Source organism: Suricata suricatta, chromosome 4 (genome assembly GCF_006229205.1).
Source record: "Suricata suricatta isolate VVHF042 chromosome 4, meerkat_22Aug2017_6uvM2_HiC, whole genome shotgun sequence".
Taxonomy (NCBI): domain Eukaryota; kingdom Metazoa; phylum Chordata; class Mammalia; order Carnivora; family Herpestidae; genus Suricata; species Suricata suricatta.
This window is the reverse complement of record NC_043703.1, coordinates 93,824,811-93,848,446: the sequence shown is the minus strand read 5'-3', so window position 1 is coordinate 93,848,446 and position 23,636 is coordinate 93,824,811. Positions and strand designations below refer to the sequence as shown.

General features: G+C 44.2%; 1 long non-coding RNA gene across 2 annotated transcripts in view; it reads right to left on the bottom strand.

Annotated features, from left to right (window-relative positions):
* Positions 1-654: 654 nt before the first annotated feature.
* The window catches only part of LOC115289791, a 45,259-nt gene continuing 22,277 nt past the window's right edge, over positions 655-23,636 (bottom strand). Inside the window, exons 3-5 of one of the 2 annotated variants that reach the window (XR_003907807.1) lie at positions 2,472-2,568; positions 1,890-2,016; positions 655-995 (exon numbers count right to left, since the gene is read on the bottom strand). This is a non-coding gene — a long non-coding RNA (uncharacterized LOC115289791). The remainder of the gene's footprint in view (positions 996-1,889; positions 2,017-2,471; positions 2,569-23,636) is intronic. The other variant, XR_003907808.1, reaches the window with a different exon arrangement.

The following is a 23,636-nucleotide window of genomic DNA, read 5'->3' as shown; positions in this document are numbered from 1 at the left end:
GGGGTCCCTGCCTCCTCATGACAATTTGCATCCACAAATTTACATAGAAGGGAAGGAGCTTCCTGAGAGGGGAGACAGGGCCTTGCCACCTTGCCATATTCCTCGTTTGTCATTCAAAGTCATGTATGGTGAGCCTTGGGCTGAGGGTATGGGCAGCGGAGCCAGGCTCTAGCAAGTATGGCTGTATCCCTGAGGTAGTGTCTGGACTTCTCCCTGAGGCTTTCAGTGGTTGCGTCCCTATAGCTCTTTGGTGGCCTACCCTGGATTCCTCCAATGACATCTGCCCAGCTATGCTTGAAGCAGTTGAGACTAGCAAGCAGCTCTGTGGGGGAGGAAGACATCACAGATATGTTTTTAATAAATATAAATGAGATTTCCCTTGTAGGTCCAGGAAGGTGAAGCTTGCCAGATTCATGCTGTTCCCCAGATCCCCTTACACTGTCCCCTCTGTCTGGAATGCCCTCTGCCAGGCCACACTGCTTGACGAACTCCCCAGGGAGACCTGGCTAGACTACCCAAAGTGGATATAGACTCTGCTTGGAGGCCTCTTGAACAACTCTGTCTCCCATTCTGATCATGATTACCTCCCAGCATGGCAAAGAGAAAGAAAATGATATTCAGGCCAAACAAAGAGCTTGAAATTGCTTCTTTATTTCTATGTTCCCATATTTCACTGATAAGGCTGGGAACTCTGGGTGCCCCCACCTCGGAGCATCTTGGCTAGTGGGTGCCCCAGATGGTGTTGAGTGGTTGCATACTGCACAGTGGGGTGCCTCCGAGCCCTCCGGAATGCTTCTCAGCCATGAGTCGTCTGTCCCAGCCCTGACAAAGGATGTACTCAACCACAGCAGCCATGGGACAAAAAACAAGGCAGCAGATGGAAGAAGAGCTGCAAAGATAGCAGTCGTTGGAGCAGCAAGGAAAGAAAGGTCAGTGACCCCATGAAATGTAAACACAGTTTGGCCGAGGAGAGCCAGGAATCACAGAGCTGGCTCCTAAGGGAGGAAAAATGAAAAGAGAAAAATCAGTGATGCGGGAAGCTTCTCCTCACTGGCATCCTTTAACGGCTGCAGGGGGCGGGGGAAGGACTTGCTGGAGCTGAGAATATATTAGCTGCTTGATGGCATTACCAAGGGAGTTGTGAGTCCCAGCGCCCAGAGGCCTCTCAAGAGATAGCAGATAATTATGGATGGGTCTCTGGTTTGATACAGCTCTGCCTCAGGGTGAAGGATGGAATATATGTGATCCCTTCAAGCTCCCCGTAACTGTACCAGAGCAGGTCATTGCAAAACAAAGAGAATTCAGGAGGCTGCCACATAATTACTTGTGTTGCATGCTTCCTTTAGTTTTTGAGACATCTCCTGACGGAAGTCCTAAGTGCTCAAAACCAGAATGAATTTGGGGATTTCACTATATTCACTCTAACGCCTTGCCCTTTTATTTAAAATAATAATTAAAACTCTGATTCTCCTGAAATCCTTAAGACAGAGGCTTTACAGTCAACAAGAACAAGATCTTTAGCTTTCATTAGAAAGGTCTTGCATTTCTCTTTGGTTTTTTAAGAGAGGGTGGTGTACACTGGAATACTAATGCAGAGCATTTAGATGAGGCTCTTAATTTGAAAAGAATGTGAGAATTAATGCTTGAGTTTAATCGGAGCCTGAATCATCACAGATAGATTTTTACCCTCTTTTCCTTAATCAATTTCACCCTAATTAATTCTTCTGTGGCTAAGTCTTGTTACATTAGATAGTCTGCTGATTATTTCCACAATCAAGAGACTGTATATTCATGCATTTTTAATAAGGAACGACTGCATCCTTTTTCATAAGTGATCCTGCTGGTTGGCAGTTGCAGCCGCTAAAATAATTATAGAGCAGATTACTTACTGTTAAGGCATTGTTTGCTGTCATATTCATCCTAGGTGACAATTTGGAAGAGCTCTGGAGGCTGAGGAGCCGGGTATTTAATGTGGTAATTTTCAGTGTCAAGTGCTGTTCATTCATAGGTCAATGCCTTTTGAAAAAAAAAAATAAATAAATAAACACAGGGGTAATTTGGTCCTGCTGGCTAATGAAGCCATGTGCTATAGACTCGAAGGCCATTTTGTGCTCAGTTTAAAACTCTGACTTGCAGAAGGCCCTACTTCTGAAGGCTGCCTGGCACCTTCTGCCTTCAACTATGCCTGGTCCAAATATGGTTATTCATGTCTGGTTGTTACTTATGTGGGGTGCTCTCTATATCAGACCCTGATACCACTGCAACTTAGAGGGCTTGAAGCAGTGGATGCACTAATTCCAAAGCCTCAGCTGTTTTCTGTTTAGCAAAGGAAGAGGGAAAATCTACCTTCTGGACAAGGCTGTTTTTTGTTTGGGGAAAAACACTGGGCTTTTTGGTTATGCAGAGGAAAACTCAGAGCTGATTCTAGAATGGACAAATTGAGACAAGAAGAAATAAACAGCTGTGCATACTAATATGGAAGGCTGTCTCTCCAGTGGGCAGAGAGATCACACTCACGGCTGAAGTTCTTCCAGTGTTCACTTGGTGGAGGAGAAGCTTTCTTCTTCTCTGTTAGGGAAAACAAAGATTGGGGTCTGGACTCCAGGTAGGGGAGGCTGGCCAAGGGCCCTCCTATCTGTGGGAGTTAGGTTAGCTCTGGAGTCAATGGCAGGCCTGAAGGCTGGGGAGGGAGAAGGCAAGCAGGGCACCCAGGCCATGGGTTGGTGGGCTCTAGAAAAGTTTGTAAGCAGCCTCCTCCAACTTGTGTTTTTTTTAATGGTTATTTTGAGAGAGAGAAGGGCAGAGAGAGGAAGAGACAGAATCTCAAACAGGTTCCACGTTGTCAGTGCAGATTCCAATGTGGGGCTTGATCTCACAAACCATTGCAAGCTCATGACCAGAGCCGAAATCAAAACAAAATCAGATGCCTAACCAACTGAGCCACCCAAGCACCCCTAACTTAATTGTTTTATTGCTTTTATTCTGTAATTGTAACTCTCTTTTGCCAACCCCTAGCTTTCAGCAGTTTTGTTAACTTATAGCCTTAGCAAAGTAAGAAGCGACAGCCACACTGCAGCACAGTGGGACAGTGAGTGTGATCTTCCCCCAGACCCCTGCCCTACAGCCTGCTCAAGGAAGCACGGTGGGCCTGAAGCCTGTGGGAGGGGCCACAGATTGGCCCTGGGGAAGGAAGAGACTCATGAGGATCTATGTGGAGATAGAGACTCAAGTTGAGGGAGGCCATACTCAGGTGGGCAGGTGCAGAAGGGGAATGAAACAAACTTCCTTCACTATATACTGGAGAGAGAGACCTTCAGAAGGAGAAACGACAGTGTGCAAATTACACAGGTCTGGGTTGTTGGCTAGCGGCCATCTGGGTTGCCCTTAATATACACTGCAGTTGGCCAGAGTCTCAGAGGTTGTCCTGCTCTACTCTCCACACCAGCTGTTCAGGGAAACAGCCAGACTGTAGCAGCCTCCAGCTCATTTCCCAGGAACATCACTGCCAGCTGCTCTGCGGAGCCCTGAGCCAGGAACTAGAAGCGTCACTGAACCTTAGGTCATTACTCCCGCCCCTGCTGCAGATGAGGAAACTGAACAGTTCCGGGGAAGTTACTATCAATAGTGAAATGATGAAAAGAGGTGTCCTTAGACTACTGAAGGCATTGAGGAGATTGGAAGAATAAGACCTGAACAAATATTTGGTGACACGGTAAACAAATGGCAAGCTGGCCAGGTGTGCCTGAGCCAGCCCTCCAACCTGTTTCACTGACTGGGAACTTAGGCTCAGAGAAGTAATGTGACTTGTTCAAGGTCACTCTATTGATGAGGAACAGGTTCAGGACTTGGGTCTCAGGTCCCCACCTCCCAACCCAAGTCTTCTACTGTATAGCCCATCCCTTAGATTAATTTGTTTTTAGCTAGAGACAGGGGGCTGGCACTCACTCCTCCATGGTATGCATGTCTAAAACACATTTAATCATCATGAATATTTCTTCTTTTAATGTTTATTTACTTTGAAAGAGAGAGCACATGAGAGAGAGAGCTTGCAAGCAGAGGGAGCAGAAGAGAGAAGGGAGGAGAGAATCCCTAGCAGACTCCACGCTGCCAGTTCAGAGCCTGATGCAGGGCTCAAACTCACAAACCGTGAGGTTACAACCTGAGCAGAAATCGAGAGTCAGACGCTTAACCGATTGAGCCACCCGAGCACCCCTAATCTTCATGAATATTTCTAAGACCCATTTTCAGCTTTGTCTTTGATCTGTATCCCCGAGGCAAGATAAATGGTAACCACTAGAAGGTCAGCTGCTGGGGATATTGGGTTAAAGGAGCTAAGGAAGTAAATCACTTGGTAAGTGAACTTAGAAAGGCCAAGATGTTAAACTCCAAGCCAACCAGGATTTAATTTATTTGTTACTGAGGTCAATGCCATTTTTACTGCACACTAATAAAAGTCTGAGCTCTGTTGCCAAGATTCAAGAGAAATCTTAGTTGTCATTTTTCCCTCCACTAGTAGGAAAATGGAGACTGTCAAATGTGGGAAGGCTGGAGGAAAGGGAACAGAGGAGACAATGTGGAATGTTCCTCCCTCCTCTGGTCTGCATTCTCTGTTTCTGGGACAGATGGAGTCATTTCATCTTGCTCATCACGGTCACGGCTGCTCTAGAAACGGAGTTCCCTTCCTGGAGGCAACTTCCTTCCTTGTATAGTCAGTGCTTTGGGCCAGAAGGTGGGTAGCTTGGTGTTTGGAAGGTATGGAGCTCAATACAGGAGTCCTCCCGTGTGTCTGGACCTCTTGATTTCCCTATCCTCACTCATCTCCGCTGTCTCTTGCCCATTCTCCTGAATTAGTAAAACCACCGCCAGGTCCACATGAGCTCAGTTCATCTTAGTAAGTCATTTAAAAAGCTTTTTCTCCTCCTGGAATTTCCTCTGTAGTTCTCATGGTACTTGCCCGGGATTACACAGATTGTGTGCCCTGGACCGTACTTTAATAGGCCACTACTCTGCTCTACCTCTGTTCCTTAAAGAATTGACAAGACTCACAGGTTGATGAGGAATAATCAAATTAATATAAAAAATGACAATTAAAATTAACCAGCTATTGAACAGCTACTATTTTTGGGTGAGGGGCTTCATGTAGCTTCGTGACCTCACAGATTCTTCATCTCCATCCTAGAGCTCTGCAACGTAGCTTTTACTATCCTTTTGTAGATGAGGAAAATAGATAGAGAGGTTGAGTAGTTTGAATAATTTGCCGAAGCAAGATTAACAGTAGCCAACTGAATTCTTAACCAACCTGGGGAAAGGACTTGTGGATGGCGGGGGTAAGGGGGCAGACTCTCCAGCCCTACCTTGGGGAGCAGTCTCCATCCACGAGCATCCCCGCCCTGGGCAGGGTGAGGCCTGGACAGGCAGGCGGCCACCAAAGCCTTCTGTCGGCTTGCTACCTAGGGTCACTTCCTACCTTGCTCTGGCTCCTTGCTTGCCATGCAGTCTTCTAACCAGGGGTCACTCCCCTGTACTATGTGGGTGCAGGGACAAGGTGTGCAAGCTGCAGAGGCAGGGATCCCCCGTTTGCTGGGCAGCTGTACCTCAGGACTGTGTCCACGTGCTGTTCCCTTGTCCTGGGATGCCTCTCCTGCCCCATCATCTTGGCTCTGTGGAGATGACTTTACCTTGCCTAAGGGGCCCCCCTTCCCCATAATCCCCACACCTAATCCTCAATTATCTCTCATGGTGCGTATCATTCTCTGCTATTAATTATTTACGTAGATTGTTAAAATTAATAGGCTTTTAGAGCATCTTTAGGTACCCAGTAAAATGGAGCTGACTGTACAGAGTTCCCTCATGGGCCCTCCCCACCTCCCATGCACTACTACCAACCAAAGTCCACAGTTTATGTGAGCCACTACTTTTTGTTGTACATTTTATGGGTCTGGAAAAATTTATAATGACATGTACTCACCATTATGGGATCATGAGGAGTTTCACTGTCCTCGAAATTCTCTGCTCTGCCTATTCATCCCTCTCTCTCCCCTAACCCCTGGAAACCACTGATCTTTCTACTGTCTTCATGGTTTTGCCAGAATGTCATGTGGTTGGAATCATACAACATGGGGCCTTTTCAGACTGGCTTCTTATACTGAGTAATATACATTGAAACTTCCTCCATGTTTTTCCATGACTTAATATAATAGCTCATTTCTTTTTACTGCTGAAAAATATTCCATTATATGGATGTACCACAGTTTATTTCTAACCACTCACCTGCTGGAGGACACCTTGGGCGCTTCCATGTTTGGGCAGTTAAGAATAAGACTGCTATAAACATCTGGTACAGGTTTTTATGTGAACATAAGTTTTCAGCTCCCCTGGGTAAATATCAAGGAACACAACTGCTGAGTTGTATGGTAAGAATATGTTTAGATGTGTAAAGAAACTGCCAAACTGTCTTCCAAAGCGGCTATACTATTTTGTATTCTCACCAGCAAGGAATGAGAATTCCTTTTGCTCCACATCTTTGCCAACATTTAGTGTTGTTGTATGTTGTATTTTGGCCATTCTAATAGGTGTGTAGTATAATCTCGTTGTTTTAATAGCAATTCCCTAATGACACATGGTGTTGGGCATTTTCCCATATGCTTATTTGCCATTTGTATTTTCTGTGCTGAGGTATCTATCTGTTTAGATCTTGTGCCCAGTTTTTGTGTTGTTTGTTTCCATGATGTTGGGTTTTAATAACTCTTGGCATATTCTTTTTCAGATAGATCTTTTGTAAATATTTTGATTCTCTTGAAAGAGGTTTATGTATCTCCCTATTAGAATGCATGCTCTATGAGATTGGAGACTGTTTTATTTATAGCTGCCTGACACATAGTAGGCATTCATTAAATATTAAGAAGAACGAGAGAAACAGAGACCGAGAGAATTAGCATTCTGGTACATATGTCAGTGCTTTATTACTTTGGTTGATGTTAGTCTAGTCCTAAAAGAGAAATCCACCCTCAGCCTATTGCCCACACAGATTTGGGAGCCTGATGAGGGCTAGCTCCAGACCTTGGAACATTTATCAAGATAGGCTACGGCCTTGGGAAACCTCCGGGCCTCCTCCCTTGGAACCACCCTCTTTCTTGTTACGGATCTTCTTTCTAACATCAACTGACTGTATTTCCTATAAATGATGGTGAATTTTCAAAGCTGAGACCTCCCCCAAGTATTATGCCTCTACAAAGGGGAGTGTAGTCATGTCCAGCTTTGGCAGTCCTGTGTCAGAGTACCTAAGGCACTGCCCTGAGGAGACCACTAGACTCTGACACTCGTGTGTGGGCCATTTGCATGCAGTTCACTTGTTGCCAGCCGCACAGCTCTTCCAGCTTCTCCCCTGGGCTGTGAGAGAGGACCTGGGTCTGGAATTTGTTACTGTGTCAGCCTCCCAGAAGTTGGTATCAGTTGTTACTGTTAACCCCCCAGGGACCCTTATTCTCCTGGGAGCTGGGAAAAAGGGTGGCTAGATGGAAAGAGATGAGTGTGGTGGTAACATTCTTGATAATGGTTAATTTCTTTAACACTTACCATGCCAGGCCCCCTTCTAAGCACATAACATATATGATCTCATTTAATCCTCCCCAAAACTCTAGAAGACAGGCATATTATTACTGTTATCCCCATCTTACAGATGACCAAACTGAGTCAGAGAAGGTAAGTACATTTGCGAAGGTCAGACACCAAATAAACGGCAGAGCCTGGATTCAAACTTGACTCCATGCCATGCTTTTGACCACCACTATAGCCCTCTCTTTACCTGCCACTACAAAAAATTATGTATCTCTTCCAAATAACTATTCCTTACAAAACTGGTCTTTAATATCTGTGACTCAGGCTGTCCTGCCTGAACCCTAGGGTTGTCCCCAGGGGCACGCACCTCATGGCAATCTTTCCAGTGGCTGTTACTCCCACAGAGGGTTCTACCTCTTCCAAAGGACACTTGCAGCTTTGAGGCAAAGGTGCCCCTGCCTCATGCTCCATTCCTCCGGTCGTCCTAGACTCTTATTAGCTCTATCTTCCTATAAGCTATTCAAGGAGACTTTCTGGGTTCCAAAATAGAGTCATTTAAATGGTTTATTGCTTCATAAACAGTGCTCTGCAAGGATGCTGCAGGCCCGTGTTGGTTGAAACACTCAGTTCCTGTATTTTCGGGTTTGGATTTACCTTTCCTGGCTGCGAGTACTTCCTTATTCCGGGCAGGCTGACCTTTGTAGGGTAGCCGGGAGGGCGGGGGGGGGGGGGGTGTTGATGTGCCGGGCTGGCAGAATGCCCCTCCTGCTTTGCCAGTCCTGCGTGATGAGGAGCCAGAGGTATATTCTTACTCTCTCCTTCAGTCTGAGCAAGCAGGGTTTATCTGACAGAAAGAAAGCCTCGGGGAGGAGGGACCAGGAGACCTATAGAATCCATGAGTCTCCATCCTGCCAGCCTTTGGTTGGAGCGTCACCTGGGAATAACAGTGGGGGGAATTGTCTAGTACTCATAATTTCTAGTACCCCCTCCATGAGGAAGTGGAACCCAGAAATTGACTACATTTCTTTTTTTATGCAGCTAACAAGTGGCTCTATGAAGCAGGCCCTGGTAGGGAGTAGGATCTGCTGAATACACTTCAAACGAAGGGTTTAATTTAGAGAGGTGAGGCAGGATTCAGGGACAAACAAAAGCTGGTGAGGCACCCAGAGATGAGCAACAGCAGGAAGCTCTGACTACCCACAAGCCTAAAAGATTAAGGAGTGGAAAGAGTGAGATCAGAGATGGGTGAGAGCTGAATGCCTGGGGGTGGAGCTAGAGTCACCTAGGGACACAGCCACTGTCAGGACCAGGCTTCCAAGCAAGAGGCAATAGGAAAGAAATACCCTGATCTCTCTTCTTTTCTGCTTTCCCATCCCTTCCATGTCTCCCACCGGCTGAACCCATCCCAAACCCAGGTGATGCAGTCTAAGGAGGTCAGTCACTTGGGCACAAAGCAAGATAGAAAAAGAGGGGATGGGTTGGTGCACAGGGAGTCGGTGCAAATAATGCACAGGCAGCAGAGCAGTGGAGCTGGATTGTGAACCATGGGTTCTTAAGAGCTCTTATCCTTTGCTGTGATTCTTTCTAGCTGAGATGCCTTTCCACCATGCAGCACCCTTGACTTTGGCACAAGCCCCCTCAGAGACTGAAGCACTGGCCAGCCTCACCTATTTATTAATTTGAATGATCTTTTTCTCACTTCTTTCCTGTGCCTGATCCTGTAGGAATCTCTCCCAGAGAGTGAAATTGCCTAAACCCAGGCTTCTGGCCGACTGGATCCCACCATGACCCTGACTGGTGATTCTATTTTTTTTTTTCGGGTTTGTGCTCACCTGGCCCTGCAATGGTTCCTAGAGAATCCTCCTTCAGTTTCTGACCATCTCCTCTCCCCATCCTCTACCCCTACCAGTTCAGCATTTCTGAATTATTCTTTTTGCCTTTTGCATTATTCTCTACAGATTTTGCTGTCCTTACCATGAGTAGTTAGCCTTTGGTAGTAGCATTGCCATTACCCTGTCACTATTTTTTCTGGGCCGATACTGAGTGAGAGCTCTGATTGCCCGGACCGGAAAGAAGCTCAGCCTGTGCTGATTTTCTTAGGTGGCCTGAAGATTTAGAGTGAGCTGTGGTTAAGCCTTGAGGGGGGGTTGATTGGAAAGTGCTAGAAGGCAGAAAGATGGTTCCTGTGATATGTCAGGACACTGCCTTCAGGGAGAGAGGGACAGGGAAGAGTTTATCTTCTAATGTGTCTAAGGTGGCACCAGCAAGGTGTTGACTAGAAACTTGGGAATTTCTCGAACAGTCCCTATCTAGTCTGCCAACCTGTATTTTCCATCCACATACTTCTATCCAGGTTTATCCACTTGTCTCTCCCCTGAAGCTTTGTAACTGGCTAAATCTGGGGTCTGGGCTCAGGCTGGTCAGAAGTTTGCCTCAAAACACCATTCCTTGGGGCAGTGGGACTTCTGGGTATTCCAGTCAGACTTGAATTCATGACTTCTCACCTACACCTCTTCTACCCACCTGGATGTGGATCTCCACTGATTTCTGCCTTGTATTTCAATCATCACCTTTACAAAGGGATGATGATGATGACGACCATGATAGCCTACATTTCCCTTTCTTACCTACCATTCCAAGTACTTTACAAATGGCAGATTGTTTTGTCTTTATGACATTATTATTATCTTCATTGCACAGATAAAGAAAGCAAGGCTTAGAGAGATTACATGGTTTGGCCAAATTCACACAGCTACTAAGTCATACATAGAGCCTGAGTCCAAGCCTGGAGGTCTCCAGAGCCCACATTGTTGCCATGATCATGCATGTGTTGCCTATTGATGGCACGGGGTAGGTTTTCCCTTTTGTCTTATCCTTTTCCAGAAAAGGCTTTGTTGAATTATAACTGATATTTATTTAAGAATATAATTTAATGAATTCTGACACATGTGTACAGCCATGAAACTCTTTCTGAAATCAAGATAATGAATAGTCCATCACTCCTCAAAACTTCCTTGTGCATCGCTCATTTCCCCCACTGCTACCTGCTCCTAGGCAACCAATGATCTGCTTTCTGTCCCTATAGATTTGCATTTTCCAGAATTTTATATATGGAAACAGAGAGCATGTAGTCTTTTTTGGCCTGACTTTATTCAGAGTAATTATTTCGAGGTTCATCCACGTTGTTGGATGTTAACAATAGTTCATTCCTTTTTACTGCTGAGCAGTATTTCATTGTATAGATGCACTAAAATTTGTTTATCCATTTACCTCTTGATAGACATTTGAATTATTTCCAGTTTGGGGCTATTACAAATAAAACTACTATGAGCATTCAAGTACAAGTCTTTTTTTTTTTTTAATTTGTTTTTGAGAGAGAGAGAGCATGAGTGGGGGAGGGAGGGGCAGAGTGAGAGAGAGGGCTACAGAGGATCCAAAGCAGGCTCCATGCTGACAGCAGTAGCTCAAACTCATGAACCTTGAGACCATGACCTGAGCCGTCATTGACCCTCAACTGACTGAGCCTCCCAGGTGCCCATTAGGCTTTCATTTCCTTAGCATAAATATTTAGCTGTGGAATGACTGGATCATGTAGTAGATGTATGTTTAATATTACAAAAAATGACCAAACCATTTCTGAAATGGTTGTGCCGTTTCACATCCCTGCCAGCAGTGTATAAGGAGTTCTAGTTGCTCCTCTTTCTTGCCAGCATTTGGTATAATTAGTCTTTTTAATTTTAGTCATTCTTGTAGGTATATAGTAGTTTTTTATTGTGTGTTTGTGTTTTATTTTGTTTTCTTTTGTTTTGTTTTGTTAAGTAGGCTTCACACCCAGTGCAGAGCCCAATGTGGGGCTTGAACTCAAGAGTCAGATGCTTGACATACTAAGCCATTTGCATTTCTCTAATGACTAATCATGTTAGGCATCTTTTCATATGCTTATTTGCCATCTGTCTACTATGGTGAATTGTCTGTTCAAATTTTTTGCCCACTTAAAAAAAAAGAAGATTGGATTGTCTTATTATTGAGTTGTAAGAGTTCTTTATATCATCTAGAACATGTCCTTTGTCAGATAAGGTTTTGCAACTCTTCATGTTTTACCTTTTCATTTTTATAACAGTTTCTTTTAAAGTACAAAAGTTTTAAATTTTGAATTTTCTTTATAGTTTGTGGGTATTTTTTTCCCCTGGCAATTGCCTGGAAGGAAGTTCATCTCTCTCTCTCATTCTGGGAAAATATACGTAACATAAAGTTACCATTTTGACTATTTTAAAGTGTATAGTTCAGTTGCATTAAATATATCCACACTGTTACAGTTCATATGTTTTGAATCCATTTAAGTGATTTTTGGCAAACTCAAGGTCATTAAGATTTTCTCCTATATTTTCTGTTAATAGTTTTAGCCTTTGCAGATCAATTTCAAGTCAAATTTTGTGTATGGAATGGTCAAAGATTATGTTCACATATGGTTAAAATTTTGTTTCTGCACCAGTTGTTGAAAAAAATCATCCTTTTCCCATTGAGTTACCTTGACAAATTTGTAAAAAATCAGTTGGTTGTGTTTTGACTATTTTTCTGGTTTGCTTTCAACTCTTAACTCCTGACAGGTTGCTTTCTGATTTTCACATACTGTCTTCCTGGATAGACCCCCACCACTGGTCAGTGCACTGATCTGGATCCTGACGTTCCTTCTTTGCAGGTTGGCAGATTCCTAGTGGCATTTTCCAGGTCTGACCTAATCCCTTGCCTATCCCCTAATCTGCATTCAGCCTTGCTCCTGCCCTCCTTATTTGGGCTCTGTGCCCAGGACCTGTGACCTGTTGCTGCCCATAGCCCTGATACTGTCAGAGTCCTGGAGGGCAAGAGCTCCAGATGGGTCCTGTTCTAGCATACAGGATTTCCCAGCGAGTCACTAAGGAAACCTGCAGACCAGAAATGCGGCCTTCATAGCAATGAAACGGTTACCAGACCTTCTCAAGACCTCACCAATCATTGGTATCAACCCAGTTATGAACCCTAGTTAGACCAGAAGTGACATTTGGCAGAAAAAAATATTGATGGATAAAACTGAACAAGGGAAATGCAGAGCCTTGCAAACCAGTTCTTCCACAAGGAAAGAAAATCCTGGGCACCTGGGTGGCTCAGTCGGTTAAGCGTCCGGCTTTGGCTCAGGTCATGATCTCATGGTTCGTGGATTCAAGCCCTGTGTCGGGCTCTGCTGACAGCTAGCTCAGAGCCTGGAGCCTGCTTCAGATTCTGTATCTCCCTCTCTCTCTGACCCTACCCTGCTCACACTGTCTCTCTCCGTCTCTCAAAAGTAAAAAAAAAAAAGTTCTTCTCTATAGTGAGATCATATTTAAAACAAAAAAAGGAAAGAAAATTCTTTTAAGGATAGTACTATGGAATCCATGTATCCTTATGGGACTTAGAGGCAGAAGGACTGCACTGGGTTATCCCTGCCTAATCAGTCATAATATCTGATTAACAAAACCTGGGAGAGGACTTGGAAAGACTTCCTTACATTGTGTGGACTTCTCTACCCATCTGGATGATGGGAGAATGGCTCAAAAGTATGCTAGGATCTGGGTGTGCATAACAGGATGGATCCAGAAAAATGTTGATCTCAGTAGGGACTACACAGCTTGCCTCCCAGACTGGTTCATGTGAAAGCCTCAAAGCAACCTGCATGAGGAAAATATTTTTTGGAAATATTTTAATTCAGTTGAAAGGGGTTACTGAACAGAACAACCAAGTCAAAGGTAAAGCATTATTATGTAGCAAAAACATTTTCCACAAGGAACAAAGAATCCCCGGAATCAGCACATGCTCCAGGGAGCACCTGAGAGGGGCTGCTCCTAGCACACGTTTCCCTCCATTCCCAGGAGGCTGAAGGGCAGAGAGGGGAGGCACTGTGAATGCGCAGGTTGTCTTACATGGGCATGGGGCTCTGCGTTGTTTTTCCAGCCATTAGCTACACTTAGTGAGCCACATATTATCTTATCTTATCTTGCCTTTGTGAGCCAATAGCTCCAGTGCGGGAGGTGGTCAGACATGGGGGGAGAGAGTTTTATTTTATGGTTGCTCTACTCAGTTCATTCAGGGATGACCCTATAAACAGTGAGATCTAACCAAAGTCCCTACCACCCCTGGCCCACTTTCTAAGAAATCTACACCGTCTGCCTCCCTTACGGGCTGTGTCAAATGGACAGAGTGCATGGATGTAATGGTTGGGGACATATATGGAAGGAAGGAGGCATGGAGTTAGCATCATCACAGACTCATTAGCCCCTTGGCCATGGGATTTGTCCTAGAAGAAAGTAGACCAAGACTCATTTCTTTCCCAGGCCCACTTGGGAATGGAAGCAAATCGAAAAGGCTTATGTAGATGCTCAACTCTGACACCGCAGGACTTTAGGGACTTTCATTTCTTCTCAGGCTGTCATTTCCCTGACAGAAGGTTCTGTGAGCACCATGGGGGAGAAATAACCTCTGCTGCTCTGGAAAATGATGAGGGTGAGAAAACAGAAAAGTTTCTCACGGTAAATAAAGCCTTGTTAAAAATGAAGTCTTTTAGGACATACTTCCCCAGGCACCCAACTTTCTGGCCAGACTCACTGGTTGGCAGGTTAAGCTAAAGCTTTTGTGGTTTGAAATACAAATGGTGTTGTGGGAAGGGCAAATCTTTAGAGTTAGATATAAACAAACTTGCCTTTGTTTATTCATCTATAAAATAGGATAATACCTATCTCATTGGGTTGTTATGAGGATTATTATTTTTTAAAAATAATAGCTACTTGGGGTGCCTGGGTGGCTCAGTGGGTTAAGCGTCCGGCTTCCGGCTTTGGCTCAGGTCATGATCTCACTGTTTGTGGGTTCGAGCCCCGCGTCAGGTTCTGTGCTGACAGCTAGCTCAGAGCCTGGAGCCTGCTTCCGATTCTGTGTCTCCCTCTCTCTCTGACCCTCCCCTGCTCGTGCTATCTCTCTCTGTCTCTCAAAAATAAATTAAAAAAACATTAAAAAATACAAAATAATAGCTATTCAAAAGATTATTTATTATGTGGCAGCTACTCTGTTAAACACTGTACATGTATTAAACCATTTAATTTGAACTCATTATTCAAATGGTATAATATTTGCAAAGTGCCCAGCCCAGTGTAAACTGCACAGTAGATACTCAGGAAATGGCAGTTGCTCTACGGCATCATTTCAGTGGTACATGAAGGACCTTCTGCTCCTCTTACTCCCCTCCTCCCCAGACTGTTGATGCCTACACTGAGAAATGTGGCTGAAAGCATAATCATCTCTGGAAAAGAGGAAACACTGGCATTGAAATGAATCCCAAAGCATAAATGACTGATGATGGAACCTTTCCTGAGTGGAAAGGGGAAGGATGTAGGGAAAGGGGAAGGGGGCAGGGGTGGGTAAATAAGATAAACTTCCTGACCCTGCCCAAATCACCCACCTGCAATGCAGTTGGAGAGATTCAAAGTGAGTTTTCATGGGCCAATAGGGGACTTTCTGTATATTTGTTTTTAAGTCTGGTTGAGTGGGGAGAGAAGGGGGTGTCAGAGAGAGCCCACGAGAATTCTGTATCATTGAATTTTGAGGAGCACCTGGGAGGAGGGAGCTGGAAGTCCCTGGATCCAGGTGAGCTGCCGTAGGGGCTGTAGGGGCAATGAGCAAAACAAATCTCAGAGAAGTCCTGGCCATTTCAGTCCAGACTCACATCCTTCCACCCTTGGGGGACTCCAGGGTTTGGAGACACTGGAGCTGACAGAATTATCCAGTAGTGGAGACCTGAAGACCTTCCAATGGGCTTGCAGCTGGGTGGGCCTTCCCTCAGATGCTTGCCACAGGTCGCGAAGGCTGGGCTTCTCATAAAAATATTGTGTTTTTCTCTTTCTGTAACTTCTAACAGCTTCTCCCAGGAGGCAAACATCTTTGAGGGCAATTATAGAAGGCTTGTAGAATTCTCCAATGTAAGGCAGTACTAAGGAAAAGTGAAACACTTCTAAGAAAGGGTTCTGGGAAATTTGTTAATGCATTTCCAAAGATCTTATATTTAAAAAACCAAAACAAAACAAAACCTTTTGTTGCCAGCCTGTACCCGTAAGAATCCAGGCCCCACAAAGGTCATAACCTTTGAGCTTTTATCATTTTAGGAAGACATGGTCATATGTTTATGCATTTTTATTTTGTTTGTCTGCTTCTCTTTGATTTTAAAATTACTATTTTTTCTATGTATCTCAATAGACTCTTAGCTTCATTTCTAGAAATGAATATAAAGAGTCATTTTTTTATACACCTATTAAATGGTCAAAATCCAGAACCCTGACAATACCAAATGCTGACAAGGATATGGAGCAATAGAAACTCTCATTCATTGCTGGTGGAAATATAAAATATATAGCCACTTTGGAAGACAGTTTGGCAATTTCTTAAAAACAGGAAGCCACTGGGTGGCTCAGTAGGTTGAGCATTCAAATCTTGATTTGGGCTCAGGTCATGATCTTGTGGCTGTGGGATTGAGCCCCTTGTGGGACTCTGTGGGGGGGGGGGTTAGGAAGATTGCTTGAGATATTCTTCTCTCTCTCCCTCCCTCTGCCAGTCTCCCCCCACCCCCACACTCTCTCGGAAAAAAAATAAGTTAGAAAAACAACTAAACATTCTCTTGGGGTACCTGGCTGCCTCAGTTGGTAGAGCATGTGACTCTTGATCTCAGGGTAGTGAGTTCAAGCCCCACAATGGGCATGGAACCTATTTAAAAAACAAAGAAAGAAAGCAGGAGAAAGAGAGAAGGAAGGAAGGAAGGAAGGAAGGAAGGAACCCAAAAAGCTAATCATGCTCTTTCTTTATATTTGAGACAGGGAGGTAGAGAGAGTGCAGATGCAGGGGGGAGGGGCAGAGGAAGAGAGAAACTCCAAGTAGGCTCCATGCTCAGCAGGGCTTGATCCCACAACCCTGGGATCACGACCTGAGTGGAAACGAAGAGTCCAACGCTCAACCCACTGAGGCACCCAGGAGCCCCCAAATATGCTCTTAATATATATTTCAGCAATTGCATTCCCTGATATTTATCCAAAAGAGTTGAAAATTTATGTTCACAAAAATCCATACATGCTTTTTTATAGTAATTTTGTTCATAATTGCCAAAACTTGGGAGCAACCAAGATTTCCTTTGGTAGGTGAATGGATAAATAAATTGTGGCACCTCCAGACAATGGAATATTATTCAGCACTTAAATTCAGCATGAAATCATGACAAGATGTGGAAGAAGCTTAGGTACATATTACTAAGTGAAAGAAGCCAATCTGAAAAAGCTATGTACTGCATGATTCCAACTATATGACCTAGGGAAGAGATATAATATTAAAGACAAAAAAGTTAAAAGTAAAATGATCAGTGACTTCCAGGGGTTAGAGAGGAGGAGGAATGGATGGGTAGAGCACAGAGGATGATTATGGCAGTAAAACTACTCTGTGTGCTACCCTAATGGTGGCTGCATGTCATACATTTGTCCAAACCCATGGAATGTACAGCACCAGGAAAGCAACCTAACGTGAACTATGGACTTTGGGTGATTATAATGTATAAGTGTAGGTTCATCAATTGTAATAAATGTACCACTCTGTTGGGAGACATTGATACTGGGAGAGGCGATGCAGGTTTGGGAGTAGGGGTTATATAGAAAATCTCTACATTTTCCTTTCAATTTTGCTGTGAACCAAAACTGCTCTAAAATATAAATTCTGTTAAAAAAAAAAAAGTGAGTCTGGTCTCCATGGCTGCAATAAGAAAAAAACCCCCACAAAACAGACCCTTCAGTGTTAAAGCCATCTGCCTAAAGTTCCACAGGTTGTCGGAACATCTGCAGGATGGGGGTGGCAGTGATAAGGAAGAAAAAGCACAAGGATGCCCAGTTCATATTTAATGGCTCCTTCCCTCCTTTTCTCCCTGCCTCCCTCATTCATTCATTCCTTCATTCACCAAATCCTTAGTGAGCACCTATTTTGTGACATGCAGGCTGCCAGGTGCTGGGGATACGGCAATGAATAAAACAGCAATTTCTGTCCTCATGGAGCTTATTTTCTAATGAGGGAGACAGCATGCAAAGAAGTTCTGAGGCAGGAATGTGCCTTGGGTGTGGCAGGGGGGCGTCAGTGGGAGGGGCTGGAGGGTAATGGGGCCAGAGCACCTGGGCCTGAAAGGTCACTGTCAGGGCTTGGCTTTACTCTGAGTGTGGTGGAGGAACCACTGGGGGGATGTGAGCACAGGAGTGACTCGGTCCATTCTACCTCATAACAGACTGCCCCTGGATGCTGTGCAGGGAACAGACTTCAGGGGCATGAGCAGGAGAAATACTTCTAGTGAGGAGGCTGGTACAGGAGTCTGGGCTGAAAACAGTGCTGGCGGGACCAGGGTAGTGGCGGTGGACAGGTGTGACGCGTTCCAGTTCTGGACATGCGTTGAAGGCAGTGGTGGTAAGATCTGCTGGCAGATGGAACGCCTGGTGCTACCAGGTCCTGACTTGTTGTGAACCATGTTTTCATTTAATGGCGAATATTGGACCTCTAGGTCTTTGGGCAGCAAGCACCAAATCCCACACACACAAAATTACAAATGGGTATTGTTCTGGAAGGATGTGCAGACCAGAAGGAACAGCTGTAGAACCGGTTTTGAAAGCATGGGGCTGGGATCTCAGTATAAGAAGCTAACACTTCAGGTAAGGCCCCATGCATGGGTAAAGAGCTCCAGGGGTCTCAACCCAGGACTCAAATTTCAGGGACACAGCAATGAGTAGGCCTACGTTGGGCACATGGTCATCAATGGACAAATCACCCAGATGGATGGTGGGGGTAGATGCTTCACTAGAGATAAATTGGGTGCGGAAATAAAAAGAAATAAGGGAAAATAGATGTTCAACAGGGAAAACCACAGATGTTTACACCTAATTCCAGCATAGAGTTTATGAGGTAAAGGAATAGAGGCTTGGGATTTGACTGATCACGAAGTGGGCAGGGAAGGATCAGGTGGCTTCCTCTGAGTTGTGTTATGGAAAGAGGGCTAGACTGATCTGGGCTCTGCTGCTCACTGGCTGTTCTACTTCAGGCTAGTGATTAACCTCTCTGGGCACAGCCTCATGGACTCATCAGCAAAGGCTGTAAACCTCATCTTTATGAAGGTCCACGTAGATGATTTCTTCTACTACTCCCTCCCCTCAAATCCCAGATTAATTCATAACCTTATTCTGCAGAAATGTACAATGTGCTTCAGGCATCTGGAAATTTTGAGACCAGCTGAGGATGGGGAATGCAGATGCAATGTCAGAGAGGGGCTAGAAGTGGGGAGTGAGTGAGGCAGGCAGATTATGAGGAAGAGCATAAATTACAGGGCACACAGAGAGTGCAACAGCATTTCATAGGCAGGATTAAGAGAATCCTAACATTCTCTCCTATTGTTCACTTTCTGCCTTTATTAGGTCCAAAGAAATCTTTGTCCTCTGAAAGGTTTGATCCACCCAGTTTTTTTAAGCTTCAAGATACAGTACCAGTTGCTACACTGTCACCTTGAATTCCCCACTGGGGATGCTGTGCAGGCAGCAAATTACACTGGATTTCTCCCCAATCTGAACGAGCGCTCCATTCCCGGAGTGCCCCCCTCTTCCTCAGCACTTATGCCCACTTAAATTTCATACCATCCTATTTAGCACTTGATTACATATTGCCTTGAATTGTTCTCCAGCCCACTGTGATCAGAGCCTCCCACCTCCCAGCCCGCCCACTCCTACCTCCCAGTATGCTGGTTTTCAACCTCCTTAAAACCTATTCTCCCTCTTGCCATTTTCTGTCATTGCTTCAAATCACCTTTCTTTGTTTCCTTCCCCATTTAGCCCAAGCTTCATGAACCCTCTCATCACCCTCCTTTGCCTAAACCCTCCCTCCCGTCTGCCCAGTCCTGCTGTCATTCCTCTCTGGCTGTACCTCAGACTGATCAGGCCGGCTCTTCCTTCTCTGACATCTGGGCTCCTGAGCTCCGCTGGAGAAAATCACAGCCCACGCAGACTGGCATTACTACAAAGTCATCATCTGCAGCCTCAGCAGGTTGCTGAGCCGCCTGGAAACCCTTCTTAGCAGCCCCATCAGCAAACTGGCCCTTTCCTCAGCATGGCTTTTCTAAGCGTCTCCCACTCCTTGAGCTTTCTGAGAAAATAGAGGCTATCAGGTAGGAATTCCCTCATCTTCACAGACCCACACCTTTGCTCCACAAGGAAAAATATCATCCCCTCCTTCATCATCCTTGCCTTCCCTTGTCTTGGAGGCTATGGAATCTCCTCATCTGGGCAAAGAGAAGGCCTCCCTAGTGCTCTGCAGCCAAGGCACTGCCTTGGCTTTTCCAGCTCCCCCATCTCTCCTCTGCCTTCCATCCCTAGCTCATCCTGTGTTTCTCCTAAACACACAAACATGTTCCCTCTCCAGCATGCTGAGATTCTTTTCCTTCCCAGCTAGAGTCCATGGAAAAGTATGCTCTTTCAGGCCATAGCCCAATATGACCATAAACATATTCAAAGGACCTTCTCACTGTCAAAAGCATGACCATTTTTGCAGCCCATCTTACTTGACCTTGCTGAAGCTGACACTACTGACTTCTCTACTCTTCTTGTTTCTCTCCCTTCTCTGGATTGTCACATTCTGTTCTCCTGCTCCCCTTGGTTCCATTTCAATCTTGTTAGACTCTGCTTCTCCCTTCTAGTGCTCTCCTGCAGATGATCCTTCAGCCGCTGGTCATGGTCTCTGGGATGAAATTCAGGTTCCTCTGGAAGGCAGACAACGGCCTTAGCTATCTGGCTCCCACTTTCTCTCCCTCTCACAGTTTATCCCCTCCTCCATTGACCACATTCTCTTATCTATGAACCTATATTGCATTTCTTTCCTCCTTTCTTGCTGCCTCACCTGCTTATCTTTTAGTGACCAGCTCAGGTGTTACCTCATCCCCATGTCAGTCTTTCATGATCATGCCTCATCTAAATTTCCAGAACACTCTGAGCATGTCTTAGGCTTCACACTTATCACATTACACTGAAATGATCTATGTCTGCTCCACTCATCTGTCAGTCCCTCGAGCCTGAGGACTGGACCTCTTAGCCCCCATATGCTTGATCCTGGCATAGCTTGGCATATAATGAACACTCATTTATGTTTGCTGAATGAGTAAATGAGCTAATGTATTAGTTAGCAATTGATATATATATATATCATATTATATCATATACATCTGTATATGTATCACGTATAGATGCAGTTGTGGTAAAATGCATATAACATAAACATATAAAGTGTGCAATTTAGTGACATTCAGTATCTTCACAATGTTGTGCAACCATCACCACCTTCTAGCTCCAGAACATTTTTATCATGCCCCCCAAAAGTTCCTATACCTATTGAGCAGTCATTCTTCATTCCTATGTCCCCCTAGCTCCTGGGAATCACTAATCTGCTTTATGTTTCTAAGGATTTGCCTAGTCTGAATATATCATATAAATATAAAATACGGCATCTTTTGTGTCTGGCTTCTTTCACTTAGCATAAGGTTTTTAAGGTTCTTTCATACTGTAACACATATTAGCCCCTCATTCCTTTTTGTTACTAAATAATATTCCATTGTATGGCTTAACTACATTGTGTTTATCCACTCACCAATGATGGACACTTGGGTTGTTTTCATCTCTGGGCTCTGACAGATAGAGCTGCTATGAAGATTTATGTACCAGTTTTTGTTTGAACACCTGTTTTCAATTCTATTGGGTATATACCCAGGAGTAGAATTCTTGGGTCATATGGTAATTCTATGCTTAATTTATTGAGGAACTACCAAACTGTTTTCCATAGCAACCGCACCATTTCACATTTATATTTATATTATCATTTACATTACATGAGGGTTCCAATGTCTCTACATTCTTGCCAACATTTGTTACTTTCCATTTTTTTTTTTTAGTATAGCCATCCTAGTGGGTGTGAGTGGTAGATATATTTTGAGGTATATGCTCAGCTTAAATGATTTCTATCTATAAATCCTTTATTGCCATCTGTAGAGGGTGGTTTTCAACAGCTGCTTATGCCTAATGGGATCCTGACCCCTGGTCATAGTTGATTCGATCAGGGATGGATTCCTGAGCCAATTTGAGCCAAAAGAGCTCTTTCTGGGGGAGTTTGTGTTTGTTAAAGAGGAATAGGGGAGAGAGACTTAGCTGGAATGTGAACTTGGGAGTTGTGGGTGTCTGTCATTGATCCCAAATGTGGATCGAGCAGCAGAGGGAACTCTCCAGAAACAAAGATGGGCACAAATACTCAGAAATAGAAATGAAAAGATGGAGAGAGCACATATCCTCTGAGTTTCTGACAGTCTACTGAGTTCCCAATTCTAGCCTTTCCTTAAGCCAATGAGATTCCTGCCCTTAGGGCCTATACGTCACCCTTCCGATTGTGGATAAGCCAATGCCAGTGAATTTCTATTTCTTGCAAGCAATAGCACCCAAGGCGACAACCACCTACTGCGTCCCTCATAATCTACTTGACCTAAGAGGGGCCCTCAAACTATAGCCCAAAGTAGCTGTAAGGCTACTTTCATTTTCTGTGTCTCAAAAATCTTTTCTTGTGACCTGAATGACCTTACTACCGCCCCCCAACCCAAAGTAAATTTGGAGGCAAATCCAGTATATTAATATCATCAAATATTCATGAGGCATCTTCAAGGGCAGGGTGTCCAGCACTTTGCTACCACCTTGATGTGTCTTTTGGCATCTGTTCTAGATTTTTTTTTTCCCCTAATGGCAGAACTCTCTCAGCTCTCCAAGTGTCATGTTTTGTTGTTTTAGTTATCAGTGTAACTTTTCCCACTCTTAAAGAGTTTTTCAAGGGCAGGAAGGCAACATGGTATGGAGGAAAGGACATTCAACTGGGAGTTTTGAAGAACAAAACCCTAGTCCTGCCACTAGCTTTGCTCTGTAATGCTGAGTAAATCATGAGACTCTCTTGATCTGTTTTCCCATCTGTGGAAGTGGGAGAGAAAAATAATACTTTCTCTGCCTACTTCACAGAGATGCAAGCTAAAATTAGGTCATGGATGTGAACATTTTATGAGGCAAAGATATATAAACTGCTGTAGCTATAATGTAATGAACTCACTTGATTTTTATCCCACTCCCAGACACCAAGTTCAAAGTCCTTACTCAACAACTACTTGAATTTAACTCTAGCAGCTTATTTTCTTCTTAAAATGTGGTTTTGTATCTTCATTCATTTCTCTTGAACACTGATAAACACTTTTTAATATTACAAATAAAGGAACCAAGAGACACACATCCTGTTCTAAGACTAATTTCTTGCCATTTGTCATTTCTTAATGATTGTATTTATTTTCCTTTAGCCTAACAAACCACTGCCTAATATGTGTCTACCTTGCATACTGCCCATTACACAGTGGTTCCCAAACTTGTCTGCACCTTGGAATCAGTGAGGAGTACAGAGTATTAATGCCTGTGTCCCACCTAGAAATTGCGATGCAATTCATCTGTAGTGTGGCCTGTGGCTTTGAAATTTTAAAAGATCCCAGGGGCTCCTGGGTGGCTAGTGAGTTGAGCGTCTGACTCTTGGATTTTGCTTGGGTCATGATCTCACGGTCATGACATAGACCCCCATGTTGGGCTCCTTGCTGGACACAGAGCCTGCTTGGGATTCTCTGTCTGCCCCTCCCCCACCTGTGCTTTTTTTTTTCTCTCTCTCTCTCTCAAATAAATTTTAAAAGACATTAAAAAATCATTTAAAAGATCGCCAAATGATTCAAATGTAGAGCCAGGTTTGGGACCCATTGCCGTTAGGATCCTTCTTTTTTAAAAAATCCAATTCTAATCATTTGGGGATTAATTCCTACCTAGGCTGTCACCTGAAACATTTCCTTTATAAATTGCTGTAGGAAGCAACAAGGGATTAATCCTGAATCCATCTCTTCTTCCTACTGAGATTGCTTTGAACTTCATCAGGTTAACCGAAATCCCTTCTGATAAATGAAGTGAAGCCAT